Source organism: Paramormyrops kingsleyae, chromosome 4 (genome assembly GCF_048594095.1).
Source record: "Paramormyrops kingsleyae isolate MSU_618 chromosome 4, PKINGS_0.4, whole genome shotgun sequence".
Taxonomy (NCBI): Eukaryota; Metazoa; Chordata; class Actinopteri; order Osteoglossiformes; family Mormyridae; genus Paramormyrops; species Paramormyrops kingsleyae.
The window spans coordinates 27,017,886-27,023,342 of NC_132800.1; positions in this window are offsets into that span (position 1 = coordinate 27,017,886).

Below are 5,457 nucleotides of genomic sequence, written 5' to 3' on the forward strand. Positions count from 1 at the left end.
GGGTCTGAAACTTGGCATGCGTCAACTAGATCTATGTATGAGGGAGTGTGCAAAATTTCATGAGCCCACGCCTTAGAGAACTTGTCTGGTGTAATGTTAAATATCTAAGGGAGCTAAAGGCCTCATTAATGACTTGGGGGGTCCGTGACGGCTGAAGCCTACGAGCCAGGGGTCTGAAATTTGGCATGCGTCAACTAGATCTATGTATGAGGGAGTATGCAAAATTTCATGAGCCCACGCCTTAGAGAACTTGTCTGGTGTAATTTTAAATGTCTAATTTAAGGGAGCTAAAGGCCTCATAAATGAATTGGGGGGTCCATCACGGCTGAAGCCTACGAGCCAGGGGTCTGAAATTTGGCATGCGTCAACGAGATGTATGTATGAGGGAGTATGCAAAATTTCATGAGCCCACGCCTTAGAGAACTTGTCTGGTGTAATTTTAAATGTCTAATTTAAGGGAGCTAAATGCCTCATAAACGACTTGGGGGGTCCGTCACGGCTGAAGCCTACGAGCCAGTGGTCTGAAATTTGGCATGCGTCAACTAGATGTATGTATGAGGGAGTATGCAAAATTTCATGAGCCCACGCCTTAGAGAACTTGTCTGGTGTAATGTTAAATGTCTAAGGGAGCTAAAGGCCTCATAAATGACTTGGGGGGTCCGTCACGGCTGAAGCCTACGAGCCAGGGGTCTGAAATTTGGCATGCGTCAACTAGATCTATGTATGAGGGAGTGTGCAAAATTTCATGAGCCCACGCCTTAGAGAACTTGTCTGGTGTAATTTTAAATGTCTAATTTAAGGGAGCTAAAGGCCTCATAAATGACTTGGGGGGTCCGTCACGGCTGAAGCCTACGAGCCAGGGGTCTGAAATTTGGCATGCGTCAACTAGATCTATGTATGAGGGAGTGTGCAAAATTTCATGAGCCCACGCCTTAGAGAACTTGTCTGGTGTAATTTTAAATGTCTAATTTAAGGGAGCTAAAGGCCTCATAAATGACTTGGGGGGGTCCATCACGGCTGAAGCCTACGAGCCAGGGGTCTGAAATTTGGCATGCGTCAACTAGATGTATGTATGAGGGAATATGCAAAATTTCATGAGCCTACGCCTTAGAGAACTTGTCTGGTGTAATTTTAAATGTCTAATTTAAGGGAGCTAAAGGCCTCATAAAGGACTTGGGGGGTCCATCACGGCTGAAGCCTACGAGCCAGGGGTCTGAAACTTGGCATGCGTCAACTAGATCTATGTATGAGGGAGTGTGCAAAATTTCATGAGCCCACGCCTTAGAGAACTTGTCTGGTGTAATTTTAAATGTCTAAGGGAGCTAAAGGCCTCATAAATGACTTGGGGGGTCCGTGACGGCTGAAGCCTACGAGCCAGGGGTCTGAAATTTGGCATGCGTCAACTAGATCTATGTATGAGGGAGTATGCAAAATTTCATGAGCCCACGCCTTAGAGAACTTGTCTGGTGTAATTTTAAATGTCTAATTTAAGGGAGCTAAAGGCCTCATAAATGAATTGGGGGGTCCATCACGGCTGAAGCCTACGAGCCAGGGGTCTGAAATTTGGCATGCGTCAACTAGATGTATGTATGAGGCAGTATGCAAAATTTCATGAGCCCACGCCTTAGAGAACTTGTCTGGTGTAATTTTAAATGTCTAATTTAAGGGAGCTAAAGGCCTCATAAAGGACTTGGGGGGTCCATCACGGCTGAAGCCTACGAGCCAGGGGTCTGAAACTTGGCATGCGTCAACTAGATCTATGTATGAGGGAGTAAGCAAAATTTCATGAGCCCACGCCTTAGAGAACTTGTCTGGTGTAATTTTAAATGTCTAATTTAAGGGAGCTAAAGGCCTCATAAATGACTTGGGGGGTCCATCACGGCTGAAGCCTACGAGCCAGGGGTCTGAAATTTGGCATGCGTCAACTAGATGTATGTATGAGGGAGTATGCAGAATTTCATGAGCCCATGCCTTAGAGAACTTGTCTGGTGTAATTTTAAATGTCTAAGGGAGCTAAAGGCCTCATAAATGAATTGGGGGGTCCGTCACGGCTGAAGCCTACGAGCCAGGGGTCTGAAATTTGGCATGCGTCAACTAGATGTATGTATGAGGGAGTATGGAATATTTCATGAGCCCACGCCTTAGAGAACTTGTCTGGTGTAATGTTAAATGTCTAAGGGAGCTAAAGGCCTCATAAAGGACTTGGGGGGTCCGTCACGGCTGAAGCCTACGAGCCAGGGGTCTGAAATTTGGCATGCGTCAACTAGATGTATGTATGAGGGAGTATGCAAAATTTCATGAGCCCACGCCTTAGAGAACTTGTCTGGTGCAATGTTAAATGTCTAATTTAAGGGAGCTAAAGGCCTCATAAATGACTTGGGGGGTCCGTCACGGCTGAAGCCTACGAGCCAGGGGTCTGAAATTTGGCATGCGTCAACTAGATCTATGTATGAGGGAGTGTGCAAAATTTCATGAGCCCACGCCTTAGAGAACTTGTCTGGTGTAATTTTAAATGTCTAATTTAAGGGAGCTAAAGGCCTCATAAATGACTTGGGGGGTCCATCACGGCTGAAGCCTACGAGCCAGGGGTCTGAAATTTGGCATGCGTCAACTAGATGTATGTATGAGGGAATATGCAAAATTTCATGAGCCTACGCCTTAGAGAACTTGTCTGGTGTAATTTTAAATGTCTAATTTAAGGGAGCTAAAGGCCTCATAAAGGACTTGGGGGGTCCATCACGGCTGAAGCCTACGAGCCAGGGGTCTGAAACTTGGCATGCGTCAACTAGATCTATGTATGAGGGAGTGTGCAAAATTTCATGAGCCCACGCCTTAGAGAACTTGTCTGGTGTAATTTGAAATGTCTAAGGGAGCTAAAGGCCTCATAAATGACTTGGGGGGTCCGTGACGGCTGAAGCCTACGAGCCAGGGGTCTGAAATTTGGCATGCGTCAACTAGATCTATGTATGAGGGAGTATGCAAAATTTCATGAGCCCACGCCTTAGAGAACTTGTCTGGTGTAATTTTAAATGTCTAATTTAAGGGAGCTAAAGGCCTCATAAATGAATTGGGGGGTCCATCACGGCTGAAGCCTACGAGCCAGGGGTCTGAAATTTGGCATGCGTCAACTAGATCTATGTATGAGGGAGTGTGCAAAATTTCATGAGCCCACGCCTTAGAGAACTTGTCTGGTGTAATTTTAAATGTCTAATTTAAGGGAGCTAAAGGCCTCATAAATGACTTGGGGGGTCCGTCACGGCTGAAGCCTACGAGCCAGGGGTCTGAAATTTGGCATGCGTCAACTAGATCTATGTATGAGGGAGTGTGCAAAATTTCATGAGCCCACGCCTTAGAGAACTTGTCTGGTGTAATTTTAAATGTCTAATTTAAGGGAGCTAAAGGCCTCATAAATGACTTGGGGGGTCCATCACGGCTGAAGCCTACGAGCCAGGGGTCTGAAATTTGGCATGCGTCAACTAGATGTATGTATGAGGGAATATGCAAAATTTCATGAGCCTACGCCTTAGAGAACTTGTCTGGTGTAATTTTAAATGTCTAATTTAAGGGAGCTAAAGGCCTCATAAAGGACTTGGGGGGTCCATCACGGCTGAAGCCTACGAGCCAGGGGTCTGAAACTTGGCATGCGTCAACTAGATCTATGTATGAGGGAGTGTGCAAAATTTCATGAGCCCACGCCTTAGAGAACTTGTCTGGTGTAATTTGAAATGTCTAAGGGAGCTAAAGGCCTCATAAATGACTTGGGGGGTCCGTGACGGCTGAAGCCTACGAGCCAGGGGTCTGAAATTTGGCATGCGTCAACTAGATCTATGTATGAGGGAGTATGCAAAATTTCATGAGCCCACGCCTTAGAGAACTTGTCTGGTGTAATTTTAAATGTCTAATTTAAGGGAGCTAAAGGCCTCATAAATGAATTGGGGGGTCCATCACGGCTGAAGCCTACGAGCCAGGGGTCTGAAATTTGGCATGCGTCAACTAGATCTATGTATGAGGGAGGGTGCAAAATTTCATGAGCCCACGCCTTAGAGAACTTGTCTGGTGTAATTTTAAATGTCTAATTTAAGGGAGCTAAAGGCCTCATAAAGGACTTGGGGGGTCCGTCACGGCTGAAGCCTACGAGCCAGGGGTCTGAAATTTGGCATGCGTCAACTAGATCTATGTATGAGGGAGGGTGCAAAATTTCATGAGCCCACGCCTTAGAGAACTTGTCTGGTGTAATTTTAAATGTCTAATTTAAGGGAGCTAAAGGCCTCATAAATGACTTGGGGGGTCCGTGGCGGCTGAAGCCTACGAGCCAGGGGTCTGAAATTTGGCATGCGTCAACTAGATGTATGTATGAGGGAGTATGCAAAATTTCATGAGCCCACGCCTTAGAGAACTTGTCTGGTGTAATTTTAAATGTCTAATTTAAGGGAGCTAAAGGCCTCATAAAGGACTTGGGGGGTCCGTGACGGCTGAAGCCTACGAGCCAGGGGTCTGAAATTTGGCATGCGTCAACTAGATGTATGTATGAGGGAGTATGCAAAATTTCATGAGCCCACGCCTTAGAGAACTTGTCTGGTGTAATTTTAAATGTCTAAGGGAGCTAAAGGCCTCATAAATGAATTGGGGGGTCCGTCACGGCTGAAGCCTACGAGCCAGGGGTCTGAAATTTGGCATGCGTCAACTAGATGTATGTATGAGGGAGTATGCAAAATTTCATGAGCCCACGCCTTAGAGAACTTGTCTGGTGTAATTTGAAATGTCTAATTTAAGGGAGCTAAATGCCTCATAAAGGACTTGGGGGGTCCGTCACGGCTGAAGCCTACGAGCCAGGGGTCTGAAACTTGGCATGCGTCAACTAGATCTATGTATGAGGGAGTGTGCAAAATTTCATGAGCCCACGCCTTAGAGAACTTGTCTGGTGTAATTTGAAATGTCTAATTTAAGGGAGCTAAATGCCTCATTAATGACTTGGGGGGTCCGTGACGGCTGAAGCCTACGAGCCAGGGGTCTGAAATTTGGCATGCGTCAACTAGATCTATGTATGAGGGAGTATGCAAAATTTCATGAGCCCACGCCTTAGAGAACTTGTCTGGTGTAATTTTAAATGTCTAATTTAAGGGAGCTAAAGGCCTCATAAATGAATTGGGGGGTCCATCACGGCTGAAGCCTACGAGCCAGGGGTCTGAAATTTGGCATGCGTCAACTAGATGTATGTATGAGGGAATATGCAAAATTTCATGAGCCTACGCCTTAGAGAACTTGTCTGGTGTAATTTTAAATGTCTAATTTAAGGGAGCTAAAGGCCTCATAAAGGACTTGGGGGGTCCATCACGGCTGAAGCCTACGAGCCAGGGGTCTGAAACTTGGCATGCGTCAACTAGATCTATGTATGAGGGAGTGTGCAAAATTTCATGAGCCCACGCCTTAGAGAACTTGTCTGGTGTAATTTTAAAT